The sequence below is a fragment of the Carassius gibelio genome, chromosome B1, assembly GCF_023724105.1.
Source record: "Carassius gibelio isolate Cgi1373 ecotype wild population from Czech Republic chromosome B1, carGib1.2-hapl.c, whole genome shotgun sequence".
NCBI lineage: Eukaryota > Metazoa > Chordata > Actinopteri > Cypriniformes > Cyprinidae > Carassius > Carassius gibelio.
The window spans coordinates 14,287,779-14,306,884 of NC_068396.1; the positions used below are offsets into that span (position 1 = coordinate 14,287,779).

The window sequence follows — 19,106 nt, forward strand, 5'->3', positions numbered from 1 at the left end:
TTCTTATTCTTGTGTCTACAGCGAAGTTATCGTCCTTGAATTTCTGTCTTGCACTGCCAGCTTAAATGCAACTCTTGAAAGATGACCCAGGTGGGATTCGAACCCAGAGTCATTGACAGACAGTCAGAAACAAACTAAACTGAAAGCAATATCATAAAATTTCCCGTTCAATGCTAATTCTTGGGGATATAGTGTCATATTGAAGTTATCATCCTGAAATGTCTTGCATAGCCCACTTAAATGAAAGCCCTCAAAGATGACCCAGGTGGGACTTGAACCCACAATTCCCAGCTCCGGAGGCTGATGCCTTATCCATTAGGCCACTGGGCCTCGTTCAATGATGAATCAAGAGGCATTGAGACACAGTCATAAACAAACTAAAAGCAATATCACGAAATTGCCAGTTCTATTCTAATTCTTGTGTCTACAATGAAGATATCGTCCTTGAATTTCTTTCTTGCACTGCCAGCTTAAATGCAACGCTTGAAAGATGACCCAGGTGGGACTCAAACCCACAATCCTCAGCTCCGAAGGCTGATGCCTTATCCATTAGGCCACTGGGCCTCGTTCAAGGGGGAACCCAGAGGCATTGACACACAGTCATAAACAAACTAAAAGCGATATCATGACATTGGGATTCGAACCCAGAGTCATTGACAGACAGTCAGAAACAAACTAAACTGAAAGCAATATCATGAAATTGCCAGTTCTATGCTAATTCTTGGGGCTGTAGTGTCATATTGAAGTTATCATCCTGAAATTTCTTGCATAGCCCACTTAAATAAAGCCCTGAAAGACGACCCAGGTGGGACTTGAACCCACAATTCCCAGCTCCTGAGGCTGATGCCTTATCCATTAGGCCAATGGGCCACATCTGTTACTGAACCCAGAGGCATTACAGAAAGTCTTATCCGAAGCTGATCTGAGTGAGATTTCAGAAAATTGCCTGTTCTATGATAATTCTCATGACTTGAACCCACAATCTTCAGCTCTGAAGGTTGATGCTTTATCCGTTTGGCCACTGGGTATTTTCCAACAAGCCCACACAGAGGCATTTACAGACCGTCTTATCCAAGCTGAACTGAGTGAGTTTTCAGAAATTTGCCAATTTTATGATTAATCTTGTGGCTATAGTGTCATATTGACGTCATCGTCCTAGAATTTCTTCCTTGCACTGCCAACATAAACACCAACCTTGAAAGATGAACCCACAATCCTCAGCTCTGAAGACCGATGCATTAGGCCACTGGGCCTTGTTCACTGGTGAACCCAGAGGCATTGACAGACAGTCAGAAACAAACTAAACTGAAAGAGTTTTCATGAAATTGCTAGTTCTCATGTTCCGTTGGCAGTTCTATGCTAACTCTCATGTTCCTTTGTCACAGCTATTGTGTCTCCTTGCACTTATTATCCTGGTACCTGTTGCGCAGCCAACTTAAATCTAACCTCTCATTGACGACTCAGGTGGTAATTTAATTCACAACCCCCAGCTCCGAAGGTTGATGCCTTATTTATTAGACAACTGGACCTTTTCTCTGATTAAGCCTGAGGTATTCATTAACATTCTGATGCAAGCTAAATTGAAAGTTATTTCAAAAAATGCCAGTTCTATGCTAATTCTTGTGTCTATAGTAAAAGTTCACCATTGAATTTCTTTCTTGCAATGCCAGCTGAAATGCAACTCTTGAATGATGAGCCAAGTGGGACTCGAACCCACAATCCTCAGCTCCGAAGGCTGATGCCTTCTCCATTAGGCCACTGGGCCTCTTTCACTGGTGAACCCAGAGGCATTGACACACAGTCATAAACAAACTAAAAGCGATATCATGAAATTGCCAGTTCTATTCTAATTCTTGTGTCTACAGCGAAGTTATCGTCCTTGAATTTCTTTCTTGCACTGCCAGCTTAAATGCAATGCTTGAAAGATGACCCAGGTGGGACTCGAACCCACAATCCTCAGCTCCGAAGGCTGATGCCTTATCCATTAGGCCACTGGGCCTCGTTCACTGGTGAACCCAGAGGCATTGACACACAGTCATAAACAAACTAAAAGCGATATCATGACATTGCCAGTTCTATGCTAATTCTTATGTCTACAATGAAGATATCGTCCTTGAATTTCTGTCTTGCACTGCCAGCTTAAATGCCTTATCCATTAGGCCACTGGGCCTCGTTCACGGGTGAACCCAGAGGCATTGACACACAGTCATAAACAAACTAAAAGCGATATCATGACATTGGGATTCGAACCCAGAGTCATTGACAGACAGTCAGAAACAAACTAAACTGAAAGCAATATCATGAAATTGCCAGTTCTATGCTAATTCTTGGGGCTGTAGTGTCATATTGAAGTTATCATCCTGAAATTTCTTGCATAGCCCACTTAAATAAAGCCCTACAGTGAAGTTATCGTCCTTGAATTTCTTTCTTGCACTGCCAGCTTAAATGCAACGCTTGAAAGATGACCCAGGTGGGACTCGAACCCACAATCCTCAGCTCCGAAGGCTGATGCCTTATCCATTAGGCCACTGGGCCTCATTCACTGGTGAACCCAGAGGCATTGACACACAGTCATAAACAAACTAAAAGCGATATCATGACATTGGGATTCGAACCCAGAGTCATTGACAGACAGTCAGAAACAAACTAAACTGAAAGCAATATCATGAAATTGCCAGTTCTATGCTAATTCTTGGGGCTATAGTGTCATATTGAAGTTATCATTCTGAAATTTCTTGCATAGCCCACTTAAATGAAAGCCCTGAAAGACTACCCAGGTGGGACTTGAACCCACAATTCCCAGCTCCTGAGGCCTTATCCATTAGGCCAATGGGCCACATCTGTTACTGAACCCAGAGGCATTACAGAAAGTCTTATCCGAACCTGATCTGAGTGAGATTTCAGAAAATTGCCTGTTCTATGATAATTCTCATGACTTGAACCCACAATCTTCAGCTCTGAAGGTTGATGCTTTATCCGTTTGGCCACTGGGTATTTTCCAACAAGCCCACACAGAGGCATTTACAGACCGTCTTATCCAAGCTGAACTGAGTGAGTTTTCAGAAATTTGCCAATTTTATGATTAATCTTGTGGCTATAGTGTCATATTGACGTTATCGTCCTAGAATTTCTTCCTTGCACTGCCAACATAAACACCAACCTTGAAAGATGAACCCACAATCCTCAGCTCTGAAGACCGATGCATTAGGCCACTGGGCCTTGTTCACTGGTGAACCCAGAGGCATTGACAGACAGTCAGAAACAAACTAATCTAAAAGAGTTTTCATGAAATTGCTAGTTCTCATGTTCCGTTGGCAGTTCTATGCTAACTCTCATGTTCCTTTGTCACAGCTATTGTGTCTCCTTGCACTTATCATCCTGGTACCTGTTGCGCAGCCAACTTAAATCTAACCTCTCATTGACGACTCAGGTGGTAATTTAATTCACAACCCCCAGCTCCGAAGGTTGATGCCTTATTTATTAGACAACTGGACCTTTTCTCTGATTAAGCCTGAGGTATTCATTAACATTCTGATGCAAGCTAAATTGAAAGTTATTTCAAAAAATGCCAGTTCTATGCTAATTCTTGTGTCTATAGTAAAAGTTCACCATTGAATTTCTTTCTTGCAATGGCAGCTGAAATGCAACTCTTGAATGATGAGCCAAGTGGGACTCGAACCCACAATCCTCATCTCCAAAGGCTGATGCCTTCTCCATTAGGCCACTGGGCCTGCTTCACTGGTAAATCAAGAGGCATTGACAGACAGTCATAAACAAACTAAAAGCAATATCATAAAATTGCCAGTTCTATTCTAATTCTTGTGTCTACAGCGAAGTTATCGTCCTTGAATTTCTTTCTTGCACTGCCAGCTTAAATGCAATGCTTGAAAGATGACCCAGGTGGGACTCGAACCCACAATCCTCAGCTCCGAAGGCTGATGCCTTATCCATTAGGCCACTGGGCCTCGTTCACTGGTGAACCCAGAGGCATTGACACACAGTCATGAACAAACTAAAAGCGATATCATGACATTGCCAGTTCTATGCTAATTCTTATGTCTACAATGAAGATATCGTCCTTGAATTTCTGTCTTGCACTGCCAGCTTAAATGCCTTATCCATTAGGCCACTGGGCCTCGTTCACGGGTGAACCCAGAGGCATTGACACACAGTCATAAACAAACTAAAAGCGATATCATGACATTGCCAGTTCTATGCTAATTCTTATGTCTACAATGAAGATATCGTCCTTGAATTTCTGTCTTGCACTGCCAGCTTAAATGCAACTCTTGAAAGATGACCCAGGTGGGATTCGAACCCAGAGTCATTGACAGACAGTCAGAAACAAACTAAACTGAAAGCAATATCATAAAATTTCCCGTTCAATGCTAATTCTTGGGGATATAGTGTCATATTGAAGTTATCATCCTGAAATGTATTGCATAGCCCACTTAAATGAAAGCCCTCAAAGATGACCCAGGTGGGACTTGAACCCACAATTCCCAGCTCCGGAGGCTGATGCCTTATCCATTAGGCCACTGGGCCTCGTTCAATGATGAATCAAGAGGCATTGAGACACAGTCATAAACAAACTAAAAGCAATATCACAAAATTGCCAGTTCTATTCTAATTCTTGTGTCTACAGTGAAGTTATCGTCCTTGAATTTCTTTCTTGCACTGCCAGCTTAAATGCAATGCTTGAAAGATGACCCAGGTGGGACTCGAACCCACAATCATCAGCTCCGAAGGCTGATGCCTTATCCATTAGGCCACTGGGCCTCGTTCACTGGTGAACCCAGAGGCATTGACACACAGTCATAAACAAACTAAAAGCGATATCATGACATTGCCAGTTCTATGCTAATTCTTATGTCTACAATGAAGATATCGTCCTTGAATTTCTGTCTTGCACTGCCAGCTTAAATGCAACTCTTGAAAGATGACCCAGGTGGGATTCGAACCCAGAGTCATTGACAGACAGTCAGAAACAAACTAAACTGAAAGCAATATCATGAAAATGCCAGTTCTATGCTAATTCTTGGGGCTATAGTGTCATATTGAAGTTATCATCCTGAAATTTCTTGCATAGCCCACTTAAATGAAAGCCCTCAAAGATGACCCAGGTGGGACTTAAACCCACAATTCCCAGCTCCGGAGGCTGATGCCTTATCCATTAGGCCACTGGGCCTCGTTCACTGATGAATCAAGAGGCATTGACACACAGTCATAAACAAACTAAAAGCAATATCATGAAATTGCCAGTTCTATTCTAATTCTTGTGTCTACAGTGAAGTTATCGTCCTTGAATTTCTTTCTTGCACTGCCAGCTTAAATGCAACGCTTGAAAGATGACCCAGGTGGGACTCGAACCCACAATCCTCAGCTCCGAAGGCTGATGCCTTATCCATTAGGCCACTGGGCCTCGTTCACTGGTGAACCCAGAGGCATTGACACACAGTCATAAGCAAACTAAAAGCGATATCATGACATTGGGATTCGAACCCAGAGTCATTGACAGACAGTCAGAAACAAACTAAACTGAAAGCAATATCATGAAATTGCCAGTTCTATGCTAATTCTTGGGGCTATAGTGTCATATTGAAGTTATCATCCTGAAATTTCTTGCATAGCCCACTTAAATGAAAGCCCTGAAAGACTACCCAGGTGGGACTTGAACCCACAATTCCCAGCTCCTGAGGCTGATGCCTTATCCATTAGGCCAATGGGCCACATCTGTTACTGAACCGATTCAGTTCAGGCATTACAGGCATTACAGAAAGTCTTATCCGAAGCTGATCTGAGTGAGATTTCAGAAAATTGCCTGTTCTATGATAATTCTCATGACTTGAACCCACAATCTTCAGCTCTGAAGGTTGATGCTTTATCCGTTTGGCCACTGGGTATTTTCCAACAAGCCCACACAGAGGCATTTACAGACCGTCTTATCCAAGCTGAACTGAGTGAGTTTTCAGAAATTTGCCAATTTTATGATTAATCTTGTGGCTATAGTGTCATATTGACGTCATCGTCCTAGAATTTCTTCCTTGCACTGCCAACATAAACACCAACCTTGAAAGATGAACCCACAATCCTCAGCTCTGAAGACCGATGCATTAGGCCACTGGGCCTTGTTCACTGGTGAACCCAGAGGCATTGACAGACAGTCAGAAACAAACTAAACTGAAAGAGTTTTCATGAAATTGCTAGTTCTCATGTTCCGTTGGCAGTTCTATGCTAACTCTCATGTTCCTTTGTCACAGCTATTGTGTCTCCTTGCACTTATCATCCTGGTACCTGTTGCGCAGCCAACTTAAATCTAACCTCTCATTGACGACTCAGGTGGTAATTTAATTCACAACCCCCAGCACCGAAGGTTGATGCCTTATTTATTAGACAACTGGACCTTTTCTCTGATTAAGCCTGAGGTATTCATTAACATTCTGATGCAAGCTAAATTGAAAGTTATTTCAAAAAATGCCAGTTCTATGCTAATTCTTGTGTCTATAGTAAAAGTTCACCATTGAATTTCTTTCTTGCAATGCCAGCTGAAATGCAACTCTTGAATGATGAGCCAAGTGGGTCTCGAACCCACAATCCTCAGCTCCGAAGGCTGACGCCTTCTCCATTAGGCCACTGGGCCTGGTTCACTGGTAAATCAAGAGGCATTGACAGACAGTCATAAACAAACTAAAAGCAATATCATGAAATTGCCAGTTCTATTCTAATTCTTGTGTCTACAGCGAAGTTATCGTCCTTGAATTTCTTTCTTGCACTGCCAGCTTAAATGCAATGCTTGAAAGATGACCCAGGTGGGACTCGAACCCACAATCCTCAGCTACGAAGGCTGATGCCTTATCCATTAGGCCACTGGGCCTCGTTCACTGGTGAACCCAGAGGCATTGACACACAGTCATAAACAAACTAAAAGCGATATCATGACATTGCCAGTTCTATGCTAATTCTTATGTCTACAATGAAGATATCGTCCTTGAATTTCTGTCTTGCACTGCCAGCTTAAATGCAACTCTTGAAAGATGACCCAGGTGGGATTCGAACCCAGAGTCATTGACAGACAGTCAGAAACAAACTAAACTGAAAGCAATATCATGAAAATGCCAGTTCTATGCTAATTCTTGGGGCTATAGTGTCATATTGAAGTTATCATCCTGAAATTTCTTGCATAGCCCACTTAAATGAAAGCCCTCAAAGATGACCCAGGTGGGACTTAAACCCACAATTCCCAGCTCCGGAGGCTGATGCCTTATCCATTAGGCCACTGGGCCTCGTTCACTGATGAATCAAGAGGCATTGACACACAGTCATAAACAAACTAAAAGCAATATCATGAAATTGCCAGTTCTATTCTAATTCTTGTGTCTACAGTGAAGTTATCGTCCTTGAATTTCTTTCTTGCACTGCCAGCTTAAATGCAACGCTTGAAAGATGACCCAGGTGGGACTCGAACCCACAATCCTCAGCTCCGAAGGCTGATGCCTTATCCATTAGGCCACTGGGCCTCGTTCACTGGTGAACCCAGAGGCATTGACACACAGTCATAAACAAACTAAAAGCGATATCATGACATTGGGATTCGAACCCAGAGTCATTGACAGACAGTCAGAAACAAACTAAACTGAAAGCAATATCATGAAATTGCCAGTTCTATGCTAATTCTTGGGGCTATAGTGTCATATTGAAGTTATCATCCTGAAATTTCTTGCATAGCCCACTTAAATAAAGCCCTGAAAGACGACCCAGGTGGGACTTGAACCCACAATTCCCAGCTCCTGAGGCTGATGCCTTATCCATTAGGCCAATGGGCCACATCTGTTACTGAACCCAGAGGCATTACAGAAAGTCTTATCCGAAGCTGATCTGAGTGAGATTTCAGAAAATTGCCTGTTCTATGATAATTCTCATGACTTGAACCCACAATCTTCAGCTCTGAAGGTTGATGCTTTATCCGTTTGGCCACTGGGTATTTTCCAACAAGCCCACACAGAGGCATTTACAGACCGTCTTATCCAAGCTGAACTGAGTGAGTTTTCAGAAATTTGCCAATTTTATGATTAATCTTGTGGCTATAGTGTCATATTGACGTCATCGTCCTAGAATTTCTTCCTTGCACTGCCAACATAAACACCAACCTTGAAAGATGAACCCACAATCCTCAGCTCTGAAGACCGATGCATTAGGCCACTGGGCCTTGTTCACTGGTGAACCCAGAGGCATTGACAGACAGTCAGAAACAAACTAAACTGAAAGAGTTTTCATGAAATTGCTAGTTCTCATGTTCCGTTGGCAGTTCTATGCTAACTCTCATGTTCCTTTGTCACAGCTATTGTGTCTCCTTGCACTTATCATCCTGGTACCTGTTGCGCAGCCAACTTAAATCTAACCTCTCATTGACGACTCAGGTGGTAATTTAATTCACAACCCCCAGCTCCGAAGGTTGATGCCTTATTTATTAGACAACTGGACCTTTTCTCTGATTAAGCCTGAGGTATTCATTAACATTCTGATGCAAGCTAAATTGAAAGTTATTTCAAAAAATGCCAGTTCTATGCTAATTCTTGTGTCTATAGTAAAAGTTCACCATTGAATTTCTTTCTTGCAATGCCAGCTGAAATGCAACTCTTGAATGATGAGCCAAGTGGGACTCGAACCCACAATCCTCAGCTCCGAAGGCTGATGCCTTCTCCATTAGGCCACTGGGCCTGGTTCACTGGTAAATCAAGAGGCATTGACAGACAGTCATAAACAAACTAAAAGCGATATCATGACATTGGGATTCGAACCCAGAGTCATTGACAGACAGTCAGAAACAAACTAAACTGAAAGCAATATCATGAAAATGCCAGTTCTATGCTAATTCTTGGGGCTATAGTGTCATATTGAAGTTATCATCCTGAAATGTCTTGCATAGCCCACTTAAATGAAAGCCCTCAAAGATGACCCAGGTGGGACTCGAACCCACAATCCTCAGCTCCGAAGGCTGATGCCTTATCCATTAGGCCACTGGGCCCTGTTCACTGGTGAACCCAGAGGCATTGACACACAGTCATAAACAAACTAAAAGCGATATCATGACATTGCCAGTTCTATGCTAATTCTTATGTCTACAATGAAGATATCGTCCTTGTATTTCTGTCTTGCACTGCCAGCTTAAATGCAACTCTTGAAAGATGACCCAGGTGGGATTCGAACCCAGAGTCATTGACAGACAGTCAGAAACAAACTAAACTGAAAGCAATATCATAAAATTTCCCGTTCTATGCTAATTCTTGGGGAAGCCATAAACAAACTAAAAGCGATATCATGACATTGCCAGTTCTATGCTAATTCTTATGTCTACAATGAAGATATCGTCCTTGAATTTCTGTCTTGCACTGCCAGCTTAAATGCAATGCTTGAAAGATGACCCAGGTGGGACTCGAACCCACAATTCCCAGCTCCGAAGGCTGATGCCTTCTCCATTAGGCCACTGGGCCTGGTTCACTGGTAAATCAAGAGGCATTGACAGACAGTCATAAACAAACTAAAAGCAATATCATGAAATTGCCAGTTCTATTCTAATTCTTGTGTCTACAGCGAAGTTATCGTCCTTGAATTTCTTTCTTGCACTGCCAGCTTAAATGCAATGCTTGAAAGATGACCCAGGTGGGACTCGAACCCACAATCCTCAGCTCCGAAGGCTGATGCCTTATCCATTAGGCCACTGGGCCTCGTTCACTGGTGAACCCAGAGGCATTGACACACAGTCATAAACAAACTAAAAGCGATATCATGACATTGCCAGTTCTATGCTAATTCTTATGTCTACAATGAAGATATCGTCCTTGAATTTTTGTCTTGCACTGCCAGCTTAAATGCAACTCTTGAAAGATGACCCAGGTGGGATTCGAACCCAGAGTCATTGACAGACAGTCAGAAACAAACTAAACTGAAAGCAATATCATAAAATTTCCCGTTCTATGCTAATTCTTGGGGATATAGTGTCATATTGAAGTTATCATCCTGAAATGTCTTGCATAGCCCACTTAAATGAAAGCCCTCATAGATGACCCATGTGGGACTTGAACCCACAATTCCCAGCTCCGGAGGCTGATGCCTTATCCATTAGGCCACTGGGCCTGGTTCACTGGTAAATCAAGAGGCATTGACAGACAGTCATAAACAAACTAAAAGCAATATCATGAAATTGCCAGTTGTATTCTAATTCTTGTGTCTACAGCGAAGTTATCGTCCTTGAATTTCTTTCTTGCACTGCCAGCTTAAATGCAATGCTTGAAAGATGACCCAGGTGGGACTCGAACCCACAATCCTCAGCTCCGAAGGCTGATGCCTTATCCATTAGGCCACTTGGCCTCGTTCACTGGTGAACCCAGAGGCATTGACACACAGTCATAAAATAACTAAAAGCGATATCATGACATTGCCAGTTCTATGCTAATTCTTATGTCTACAATGAAGATATCGTCCTTGAATTTCTGTCTTGCACTGCCAGCTTAAATGCAACTCTTGAAAGATGACCCAGGTGGGATTCGAACCCAGAGTCATTGACAGACAGTCAGAAACAAACTAAACTGAAAGCAATATCATGAAATTGCCAGTTCTATGCTAATTCTTGGGGCTGTAGTGTCATATTGAAGTTATCATCCTGAAATTTCTTGCATAGCCCACTTAAATAAAGCCCTGAAAGACGACCCAGGTGGGACTTGAACCCACAATTCCCAGCTCCTGAGGCTGATGCCTTATCCATTAGGCCAATGGGCCACATCTGTTACTGAACCCAGAGGCATTACAGAAAGTCTTATCCGAAGCTGATCTGAGTGAGATTTCAGAAAATTGCCTGTTCTATGATAATTCTCATGACTTGAACCCACAATCTTCAGCTCTGAAGGTTGATGCTTTATCCGTTTGGCCACTGGGTATTTTCCAACAAGCCCACACAGAGGCATTTACAGACCGTCTTATCCAAGCTGAACTGAGTGAGTTTTCAGAAATTTGCCAATTTTATGATTAATCTTGTGGCTATAGTGTCATATTGACGTTATCGTCCTAGAATTTCTTCCTTGCACTGCCAACATAAACACCAACCTTGAAAGATGAACCCACAATCCTCAGCTCTGAAGACCGATGCATTAGGCCACTGGGCCTTGTTCACTGGTGAACCCAGAGGCATTGACAGACAGTCAGAAACAAACTAAACTGAAAGAGTTTTCATGAAATTGCTAGTTCTCATGTTCCGTTGGCAGTTCTATGCTAACTCTCATGTTCCTTTGTCACAGCTATTGTGTCTCCTTGCACTTATCATCCTGGTACCTGTTGCGCAGCCAACTTAAATCTAACCTCTCATTGACGACTCAGGTGGTAATTTAATTCACAACCCCCAGCTCCGAAGGTTGATGCCTTATTTATTAGACAACTGGACCTTTTCTCTGATTAAGCCTGAGGTATTCATTAACATTCTGATGCAAGCTAAATTGAAAGTTATTTCAAAAAATGCCAGTTCTATGCTAATTCTTGTGTCTATAGTAAAAGTTCACCATTGAATTTCTTTCTTGCAATGCCAGCTTAAATGCAATGCTTGAAAGATGACCCAGGTGGGACTCGAACCCACAATCCTCAGCTCCGAAGGCTGATGCCTTATCCATTAGGCCACTGGGCCTCGTTCACTGGTGAACCCAGAGGCATTGACACACAGTCATAAACAAACTAAAAGCGATATCATGACATTGCCAGTTCTATGCTAATTCTTATGTCTACAATGAAGATATCGTCCTTGAATTTCTGTCTTGCACTGCCAGCTTAAATGCAACTCTTGAAAGATGACCCAGGTGGGATTCGAACCCAGAGTCATTGACAGACAGTCAGAAACAAACTAAACTGAAAGCAATATCATGAAAATGCCAGTTCTATGCTAATTCTTGGGGCTATAGTGTCATATTGAAGTTATCATCCTGAAATGTCTTGCATAGCCCACTTAAATGAAAGCCCTCATAGATGACCCATGTGGGACTTGAACCCACAATTCCCAGCTCCGGAGGCTGATGCCTTATCCATTAGGCCACTGGGCCTGGTTCACTGGTAAATCAAGAGGCATTGACAGACAGTCATAAACAAACTAAAAGCAATATCATGAAACTGCCAGTTCTATTCTAATTCTTGTGTCTACAGTGAAGTTATCGTCCTTGAATTTCTTTCTTGCACTTGCAGCTTAAAAGCAACGCTTGAAAGATGACCCAGGTGGGACTCGAACCCACAATCCTCAGCTCCGAAGGCTGATGCCTTATCCATTAGGCCACTGGGCCTCGTTCACTGGTGAACCCAGAGGCATTGACACACAGTCATAAACAAACTAAAAGCGATATCATGACATTGCCAGTTCTATGCTAATTCTTATGTCTACAATGAAGATATCGTCCTTGAATTTCTGTCTTGCACTGCCAGCTTAAATGCAACTCTTGAAAGATGACCCAGGTGGGATTCGAACCCAGAGTCATTGACAGACAGTCAGAAACAAACTAAACTGAAAGCAATATCATAAAATTTCCCGTTCAATGCTAATTCTTGGGGATATAGTGTCATATTGCAGTTATCATCCTGAAATGTATTGCATAGCCCACTTAAATGAAAGCCCTCAAAGATGACCCAGGTGGGACTTGAACCCACAATTCCCAGCTCCGGAGGCTGATGCCTTATCCATTAGGCCACTGGGCCTCGTTCAATGATGAATCAAGAGGCATTGAGACACAGTCATAAACAAACTAAAAGCAATATCACAAAATTGCCAGTTCTATTCTAATGTCTACAGTGAAGTTATCGTCCTTGAATTTCTTTCTTGCACTGCCAGCTTAAATGCAATGCTTGAAAGATGACCCAGGTGGGACTCGAACCCACAATCCTCAGCTCCGAAGGCTGATGCCTTATCCATTAGGCCACTGGGCCTCGTTCACTGGTGAACCCAGAGGCATTGACACACAGTCATAAACAAACTAAAAGCGATATCATGACATTGCCAGTTCTATGCTAATTCTTATGTCTACAATGAAGATATCGTCCTTGAATTTCTGTCTTGCACTGCCAGCTTAAATGCAACTCTTGAAAGATGACCCAGGTGGGATTCGAACCCAGAGTCATTGACAGACAGTCAGAAACAAACTAAACTGAAAGCAATATCATGAAAATGCCAGTTCTATGCTAATTCTTGGGGCTATAGTGTCATATTGAAGTTATCATCCTGAAATTTCTTGCATAGCCCACTTAAATGAAAGCCCTCAAAGATGACCCAGGTGGGACTTAAACCCACAATTCCCAGCTCCGGAGGCTGATGCCTTATCCATTAGGCCACTGGGCCTCGTTCACTGATGAATCAAGAGGCATTGACACACAGTCATAAACAAACTAAAAGCAATATCATGAAATTGCCAGTTCTATTCTAATTCTTGTGTCTACAGTGAAGTTATCGTCCTTGAATTTCTTTCTTGCACTGCCAGCTTAAATGCAACGCTTGAAAGATGACCCAGGTGGGACTCGAACCCACAATCCTCAGCTCCGAAGACTGATGCCTTATCCATTAGGCCACTGGGCCTCGTTCACTGGTGAACCCAGAGGCATTGACACACAGTCATAAACAAACTAAAAGCGATATCATGACATTGGGATTCGAACCCAGAGTCATTGACAGACAGTCAGAAACAAACTAAACTGAAAGCAATATCATGAAATTGCCAGTTCTATGCTAATTCTTGGGGCTATAGTGTCATATTGAAGTTATCATCCTGAAATTTCTTGCATAGCCCACTTAAATGAAAGCCCTGAAAGACTACCCAGGTGGGACTTGAACCCACAATTCCCAGCTCCTGAGGCTGATGCCTTATCCATTAGGCCAATGGGCCACATCTGTTACTGAACCGATTCAGTTCAGGCATTACAGGCATTACAGAAAGTCTTATCCGAAGCTGATCTGAGTGAGATTTCAGAAAATTGCCTGTTCTATGATAATTCTCATGACTTGAACCCACAATCTTCAGCTCTGAAGGTTGATGCTTTATCCGTTTGGCCACTGGGTATTTTCCAACAAGCCCACACAGAGGCATTTACAGACCGTCTTATCCAAGCTGAACTGAGTGAGTTTTCAGAAATTTGCCAATTTTATGATTAATCTTGTGGCTATAGTGTCATATTGACGTCATCGTCCTAGAATTTCTTCCTTGCACTGCCAACATAAACACCAACCTTGAAAGATGAACCCACAATCCTCAGCTCTGAAGACCGATGCATTAGGCCACTGGGCCTTGTTCACTGGTGAACCCAGAGGCATTGACAGACAGTCAGAAACAAACTAAACTGAAAGAGTTTTCATGAAATTGCTAGTTCTCATGTTCCGTTGGCAGTTCTATGCTAACTCTCATGTTCCTTTGTCACAGCTATTGTGTCTCCTTGCACTTATCATCCTGGTACCTGTTGCGCAGCCAACTTAAATCTAACCTCTCATTGACGACTCAGGTGGTAATTTAATTCACAACCCCCAGCACCGAAGGTTGATGCCTTATTTATTAGACAACTGGACCTTTTCTCTGATTAAGCCTGAGGTATTCATTAACATTCTGATGCAAGCTAAATTGAAAGTTATTTCAAAAAATGCCAGTTCTATGCTAATTCTTGTGTCTATAGTAAAAGTTCACCATTGAATTTCTTTCTTGCAATGCCAGCTGAAATGCAACTCTTGAATGATGAGCCAAGTGGGACTCGAACCCACAATCCTGAGCTCCGAAGGCTGACGCCTTCTCCATTAGGCCACTGGGCCTGGTTCACTGGTAAATCAAGAGGCATTGACAGACAGTGATAAACAAACTAAAAGCAATATCATGAAATTGCCAGTTCTATTCTAATTCTTGTGTCTACAGCGAAGTTATCGTCCTTGAATTTCTTTCTTGCACTGCCAGCTTAAATGCAATGCTTGAAAGATGACCCAGGTGGGACTCAAACCCACAATCCTCAGCTACGAAGGCTGATGCCTTATCCATTAGGCCACTGGGCCTCGTTCACTGGTGAACCCAGAGGCATTGACACACAGTCATAAACAAACTAAAAGCGATATCATGACATTGCCAGTTCTATGCTAATTCTTATGTCTACAATGAAGATATCGTCCTTGAATTTCTGTCTTGCACTGCCAGCTTAAATGCAACTCTTGAAAGATGACCCAGGTGGGATTCGAACCCAGAGTCATTGACAGACAGTCAGAAACAAACTAAACTGAAAGCAATATCATGAAAATGCCAGTTCTATGCTAATTCTTGGGGCTATAGTGTCATATTGAAGTTATCATCCTGAAATTTCTTGCATAGCCCACTTAAATGAAAGCCCTCAAAGATGACCCAGGTGGGACTTAAACCCACAATTCCCAGCTCCGGAGGCTGATGCCTTATCCATTAGGCCACTGGGCCTCGTTCACTGATGAATCAAGAGGCATTGACACACAGTCATAAACAAACTAAAAGCAATATCATGAAATTGCCAGTTCTATTCTAATTCTTGTGTCTACAGTGAAGTTATCGTCCTTGAATTTCTTTCTTGCACTGCCAGCTTAAATGCAACGCTTGAAAGATGACCCAGGTGGGACTCGAACCCACAATCCTCAGCTCCGAAGGCTGATGCCTTATCCATTAGGCCACTGGGCCTCGTTCACTGGTGAACCCAGAGGCATTGACACACAGTCATAAACAAACTAAAAGCGATATCATGACATTGGGATTCGAACCCAGAGTCATTGACAGACAGTCAGAAACAAACTAAACTGAAAGCAATATCATGAAATTGCCAGTTCTATGCTAATTCTTGGGGCTATAGTGTCATATTGAAGTTATCATCCTGAAATTTCTTGCATAGCCCACTTAAATAAAGCCCTGAAAGACGACCCAGGTGGGACTTGAACCCACAATTCCCAGCTCCTGAGGCTGATGCCTTATCCATTAGGCCAATGGGCCACATCTGTTACTGAACCCAGAGGCATTACAGAAAGTCTTATCCGAAGCTGATCTGAGTGAGATTTCAGAAAATTGCCTGTTCTATGATAATTCTCATGACTTGAACCCACAATCTTCAGCTCTGAAGGTTGATGCTTTATCCGTTTGGCCACTGGGTATTTTCCAACAAGCCCACACAGAGGCATTTACAGACCGTCTTATCCAAGCTGAACTGAGTGAGTTTTCAGAAATTTGCCAATTTTATGATTAATCTTGTGGCTATAGTGTCATATTGACGTCATCGTCCTAGAATTTCTTCCTTGCACTGCCAACATAAACACCAACCTTGAAAGATGAACCCACAATCCTCAGCTCTGAAGACCGATGCATTAGGCCACTGGGCCTTGTTCACTGGTGAACCCAGAGGCATTGACAGACAGTCAGAAACAAACTAAACTGAAAGAGTTTTCATGAAATTGCTAGTTCTCATGTTCCGTTGGCAGTTCTATGCTAACTCTCATGTTCCTTTGTCACAGCTATTGTGTCTCCTTGCACTTATCATCCTGGTACCTGTTGCGCAGCCAACTTAAATCTAACCTCTCATTGACGACTCAGGTGGTAATTTAATTCACAACCCCCAGCTCCGAAGGTTGATGCCTTATTTATTAGACAACTGGACCTTTTCTCTGATTAAGCCTGAGGTATTCATTAACATTCTGATGCAAGCTAAATTGAAAGTTATTTCAAAAAATGCCAGTTCTATGCTAATTCTTGTGTCTATAGTAAAAGTTCACCATTGAATTTCTTTCTTGCAATGCCAGCTGAAATGCAACTCTTGAATGATGAGCCAAGTGGGACTCGAACCCACAATCCTCAGCTCCGAAGGCTGATGCCTTCTCCATTAGGCCACTGGGCCTGGTTCACTGGTAAATCAAGAGGCATTGACAGACAGTCATAAACAAACTAAAAGCGATATCATGACATTGGGATTCGAACCCAGAGTCATTGACAGACAGTCAGAAACAAACTAAACTGAAAGCAATATCATGAAAATGCCAGTTCTATGCTAATTCTTGGGGCTATAGTGTCATATTGAAGTTATCATCCTGAAATGTCTTGCATAGCCCACTTAAATGAAAGCCCTCAAAGATGACCCAGGTGGGACTCGAACCCACAATCCTCAGCTCCGAAGGCTGATGCCTTATCCATTAGGCCACTGGGCCCTGTTCACTGGTGAACCCAGAGGCATTGACACACAGTCATAAACAAACTAAAAGCGATATCATGACATTGCCAGTTCTATGCTAATTCTTATGTCTACAATGAAGATATCGTCCTTGTATTTCTGTCTTGCACTGCCAGCTTAAATGCAACTCTTGAAAGATGACCCAGGTGGGATTCGAACCCAGAGTCATTGACAGACAGTCAGAAACAAACTAAACTGAAAGCAATATCATAAAATTTCCCGTTCTATGCTAATTCTTGGGGAAGCCATAAACAAACTAAAAGCGATATCATGACATTGCCAGTTCTATGCTAATTCTTATGTCTACAATGAAGATATCGTCCTTGAATTTCTGTCTTGCACTGCCAGCTTAAATGCAATGCTTGAAAGATGACCCAGGTGGGACTCGAACCCACAATTCCCAGCTCCAAAGGCTGATGCCTTCTCCATTAGGCCACTGGGCCTGGTTCACTGGTAAATCAAGAGGCATTGACAGACAGTCATAAACAAACTAAAAGCAATATCATGAAATTGCCAGTTCTATTCTAATTCTTGTGTCTACAGCGAAGTTATCGTCCTTGAATTTCTTTCTTGCACTGCCAGCTTAAATGCAATGCTTGAAAGATGACCCAGGTGGGACTCGAACCCACAATCCTCAGCTCCGAAGGCTGATGCCTTATCCATTAGGCCACTGGGCCTCGTTCACTGGTGAACCCAGAGGCATTGGCACACAGTCATAAACAAACTAAAAGCGATATCATGACATTGCCAGTTCTATGCTAATTCTTATGTCTACAATGAAGATATCGTCCTTGAATTTCTGTCTTGCACTGCCAGCTTAAATGCAACTCTTGAAAGATGACCCAGGTGGGATTCGAACCCAGAGTCATTGACAGACAGTCAGAAACAAACTAAACTGAAAGCAATATCATAAAATTTCCCGTTCTATGCTAATTCTTGGGGATATAGTGTCATATTGAAGTTATCATCCTGAAATGTCTTGCATAGCCCACTTAAATAAAGCCCTGAAAGACGACCCAGGTGGGACTTGAACCCACAATTCCCAGCTCCTGAGGCTGATGCCTTATCCATTAGGCCAATGGGCCACATCTGTTAGTGAACCCAGAGGCATTACAGAAAGTCTTATCCGAAGCTGATCTGAGTGAGATTTCAGAAAATTGCCTGTTCTATGATAATTCTCATGACTTGAACCCACAATCTTCAGCTCTGAAGGTTGATGCTTTATCCGTTTGGCCACTGGGTATTTTCCAACAAGCCCAAACAGAGGCATTTACAGACCGTCTTATCCAAGCTGAACTGAGTGAGTTTTCAGAAATTTGCCAATTTTATGATTAATCTTGTGGCTATAGTGTCATATTGACGTTATCGTCCTAGAATTTCTTCCTTGCACTGCCAACATAAACACCAACCTTGAAAGATGAACCCACAATCCTCAGCTCTGAAGACCGATGCATTAGGCCACTGGGCCTTGTTCACTGGTGAACCCAGAGGCATTGACAGACAGTCAGAAACAAACTAAACTGAAAGAGTTTTCATGAAATTGCTAGTTCTCATGTTCCGTTGGCAGTTCTATGCTAACTCTCATGTTCCTTTGTCACAGCTATTGTGTCTCCTTGCACTTATCATCCTGGTACCTGTTGCGCAGCCAACTTTAATCTAACCTCTCATTGACGACTCAGGTGGTAATTTAATTCACAACCCCCAGCTCCGAAGGTTGATGCCTTATTTATTAGACAACTGGACCTTTTCTCTGATTAAGCCTGAGGTATTCATTAACATTCTGATGCAAGCTAAATTGAAAGTTATTTCAAAAAATGCCAGTTCTATGCTAATTCTTGTGTCTATAGTAAAAGTTCACCATTGAATTTCTTTCTTGCAATGCCAGC

At 42.5% G+C, this 19,106-nt stretch overlaps 28 non-coding genes across 28 annotated transcripts; all 28 read right to left on the bottom strand.

Annotated features, from left to right (window-relative positions):
* Positions 1-257: 257 nt before the first annotated feature.
* On the bottom strand, positions 258-330 carry trnar-ccg (transfer RNA arginine (anticodon CCG)). The gene has a single exon. It is a non-coding gene; the product is annotated as a tRNA-Arg (tRNA).
* Positions 331-491: 161 nt separating this feature from the next.
* Positions 492-564, bottom strand: trnar-ucg (transfer RNA arginine (anticodon UCG)). Its single transcript has one exon. It is a non-coding gene; the product is annotated as a tRNA-Arg (tRNA).
* A 1,362-nt stretch (positions 565-1,926) lies between these two features.
* trnar-ucg (transfer RNA arginine (anticodon UCG)) lies at positions 1,927-1,999 on the bottom strand. Its single transcript has one exon. It is a non-coding gene; the product is annotated as a tRNA-Arg (tRNA).
* A 463-nt stretch (positions 2,000-2,462) lies between these two features.
* trnar-ucg (transfer RNA arginine (anticodon UCG)) lies at positions 2,463-2,535 on the bottom strand. Its single transcript has one exon. It is a non-coding gene; the product is annotated as a tRNA-Arg (tRNA).
* A 1,357-nt stretch (positions 2,536-3,892) lies between these two features.
* Positions 3,893-3,965, bottom strand: trnar-ucg (transfer RNA arginine (anticodon UCG)). Its single transcript has one exon. It is a non-coding gene; the product is annotated as a tRNA-Arg (tRNA).
* A 507-nt stretch (positions 3,966-4,472) lies between these two features.
* trnar-ccg (transfer RNA arginine (anticodon CCG)) lies at positions 4,473-4,545 on the bottom strand. The gene has a single exon. It is a non-coding gene; the product is annotated as a tRNA-Arg (tRNA).
* Positions 4,546-4,706: 161 nt separating this feature from the next.
* trnar-ucg (transfer RNA arginine (anticodon UCG)) lies at positions 4,707-4,779 on the bottom strand. Its single transcript has one exon. It is a non-coding gene; the product is annotated as a tRNA-Arg (tRNA).
* A 336-nt stretch (positions 4,780-5,115) lies between these two features.
* Positions 5,116-5,188, bottom strand: trnar-ccg (transfer RNA arginine (anticodon CCG)). Its single transcript has one exon. It is a non-coding gene; the product is annotated as a tRNA-Arg (tRNA).
* A 161-nt stretch (positions 5,189-5,349) lies between these two features.
* Positions 5,350-5,422, bottom strand: trnar-ucg (transfer RNA arginine (anticodon UCG)). Its single transcript has one exon. It is a non-coding gene; the product is annotated as a tRNA-Arg (tRNA).
* Positions 5,423-6,801: 1,379 nt separating this feature from the next.
* trnar-ucg (transfer RNA arginine (anticodon UCG)) lies at positions 6,802-6,874 on the bottom strand. The gene has a single exon. It is a non-coding gene; the product is annotated as a tRNA-Arg (tRNA).
* A 336-nt stretch (positions 6,875-7,210) lies between these two features.
* Positions 7,211-7,283, bottom strand: trnar-ccg (transfer RNA arginine (anticodon CCG)). Its single transcript has one exon. It is a non-coding gene; the product is annotated as a tRNA-Arg (tRNA).
* A 161-nt stretch (positions 7,284-7,444) lies between these two features.
* Positions 7,445-7,517, bottom strand: trnar-ucg (transfer RNA arginine (anticodon UCG)). Its single transcript has one exon. It is a non-coding gene; the product is annotated as a tRNA-Arg (tRNA).
* A 1,435-nt stretch (positions 7,518-8,952) lies between these two features.
* Positions 8,953-9,025, bottom strand: trnar-ucg (transfer RNA arginine (anticodon UCG)). The gene has a single exon. It is a non-coding gene; the product is annotated as a tRNA-Arg (tRNA).
* Positions 9,026-9,418: 393 nt separating this feature from the next.
* trnar-ucg (transfer RNA arginine (anticodon UCG)) lies at positions 9,419-9,491 on the bottom strand. Its single transcript has one exon. It is a non-coding gene; the product is annotated as a tRNA-Arg (tRNA).
* A 161-nt stretch (positions 9,492-9,652) lies between these two features.
* Positions 9,653-9,725, bottom strand: trnar-ucg (transfer RNA arginine (anticodon UCG)). The gene has a single exon. It is a non-coding gene; the product is annotated as a tRNA-Arg (tRNA).
* Positions 9,726-10,061: 336 nt separating this feature from the next.
* Positions 10,062-10,134, bottom strand: trnar-ccg (transfer RNA arginine (anticodon CCG)). The gene has a single exon. It is a non-coding gene; the product is annotated as a tRNA-Arg (tRNA).
* Positions 10,135-11,598: 1,464 nt separating this feature from the next.
* Positions 11,599-11,671, bottom strand: trnar-ucg (transfer RNA arginine (anticodon UCG)). Its single transcript has one exon. It is a non-coding gene; the product is annotated as a tRNA-Arg (tRNA).
* Positions 11,672-12,007: 336 nt separating this feature from the next.
* trnar-ccg (transfer RNA arginine (anticodon CCG)) lies at positions 12,008-12,080 on the bottom strand. Its single transcript has one exon. It is a non-coding gene; the product is annotated as a tRNA-Arg (tRNA).
* Positions 12,081-12,241: 161 nt separating this feature from the next.
* Positions 12,242-12,314, bottom strand: trnar-ucg (transfer RNA arginine (anticodon UCG)). The gene has a single exon. It is a non-coding gene; the product is annotated as a tRNA-Arg (tRNA).
* A 336-nt stretch (positions 12,315-12,650) lies between these two features.
* On the bottom strand, positions 12,651-12,723 carry trnar-ccg (transfer RNA arginine (anticodon CCG)). The gene has a single exon. It is a non-coding gene; the product is annotated as a tRNA-Arg (tRNA).
* A 155-nt stretch (positions 12,724-12,878) lies between these two features.
* Positions 12,879-12,951, bottom strand: trnar-ucg (transfer RNA arginine (anticodon UCG)). The gene has a single exon. It is a non-coding gene; the product is annotated as a tRNA-Arg (tRNA).
* Positions 12,952-13,287: 336 nt separating this feature from the next.
* trnar-ccg (transfer RNA arginine (anticodon CCG)) lies at positions 13,288-13,360 on the bottom strand. Its single transcript has one exon. It is a non-coding gene; the product is annotated as a tRNA-Arg (tRNA).
* Positions 13,361-13,521: 161 nt separating this feature from the next.
* trnar-ucg (transfer RNA arginine (anticodon UCG)) lies at positions 13,522-13,594 on the bottom strand. Its single transcript has one exon. It is a non-coding gene; the product is annotated as a tRNA-Arg (tRNA).
* A 1,788-nt stretch (positions 13,595-15,382) lies between these two features.
* Positions 15,383-15,455, bottom strand: trnar-ccg (transfer RNA arginine (anticodon CCG)). Its single transcript has one exon. It is a non-coding gene; the product is annotated as a tRNA-Arg (tRNA).
* A 161-nt stretch (positions 15,456-15,616) lies between these two features.
* On the bottom strand, positions 15,617-15,689 carry trnar-ucg (transfer RNA arginine (anticodon UCG)). The gene has a single exon. It is a non-coding gene; the product is annotated as a tRNA-Arg (tRNA).
* A 1,435-nt stretch (positions 15,690-17,124) lies between these two features.
* On the bottom strand, positions 17,125-17,197 carry trnar-ucg (transfer RNA arginine (anticodon UCG)). The gene has a single exon. It is a non-coding gene; the product is annotated as a tRNA-Arg (tRNA).
* Positions 17,198-17,590: 393 nt separating this feature from the next.
* On the bottom strand, positions 17,591-17,663 carry trnaq-uug (transfer RNA glutamine (anticodon UUG)). Its single transcript has one exon. It is a non-coding gene; the product is annotated as a tRNA-Gln (tRNA).
* Positions 17,664-17,824: 161 nt separating this feature from the next.
* trnar-ucg (transfer RNA arginine (anticodon UCG)) lies at positions 17,825-17,897 on the bottom strand. The gene has a single exon. It is a non-coding gene; the product is annotated as a tRNA-Arg (tRNA).
* Between the last annotated feature and the right edge of the window lie 1,209 nt (positions 17,898-19,106).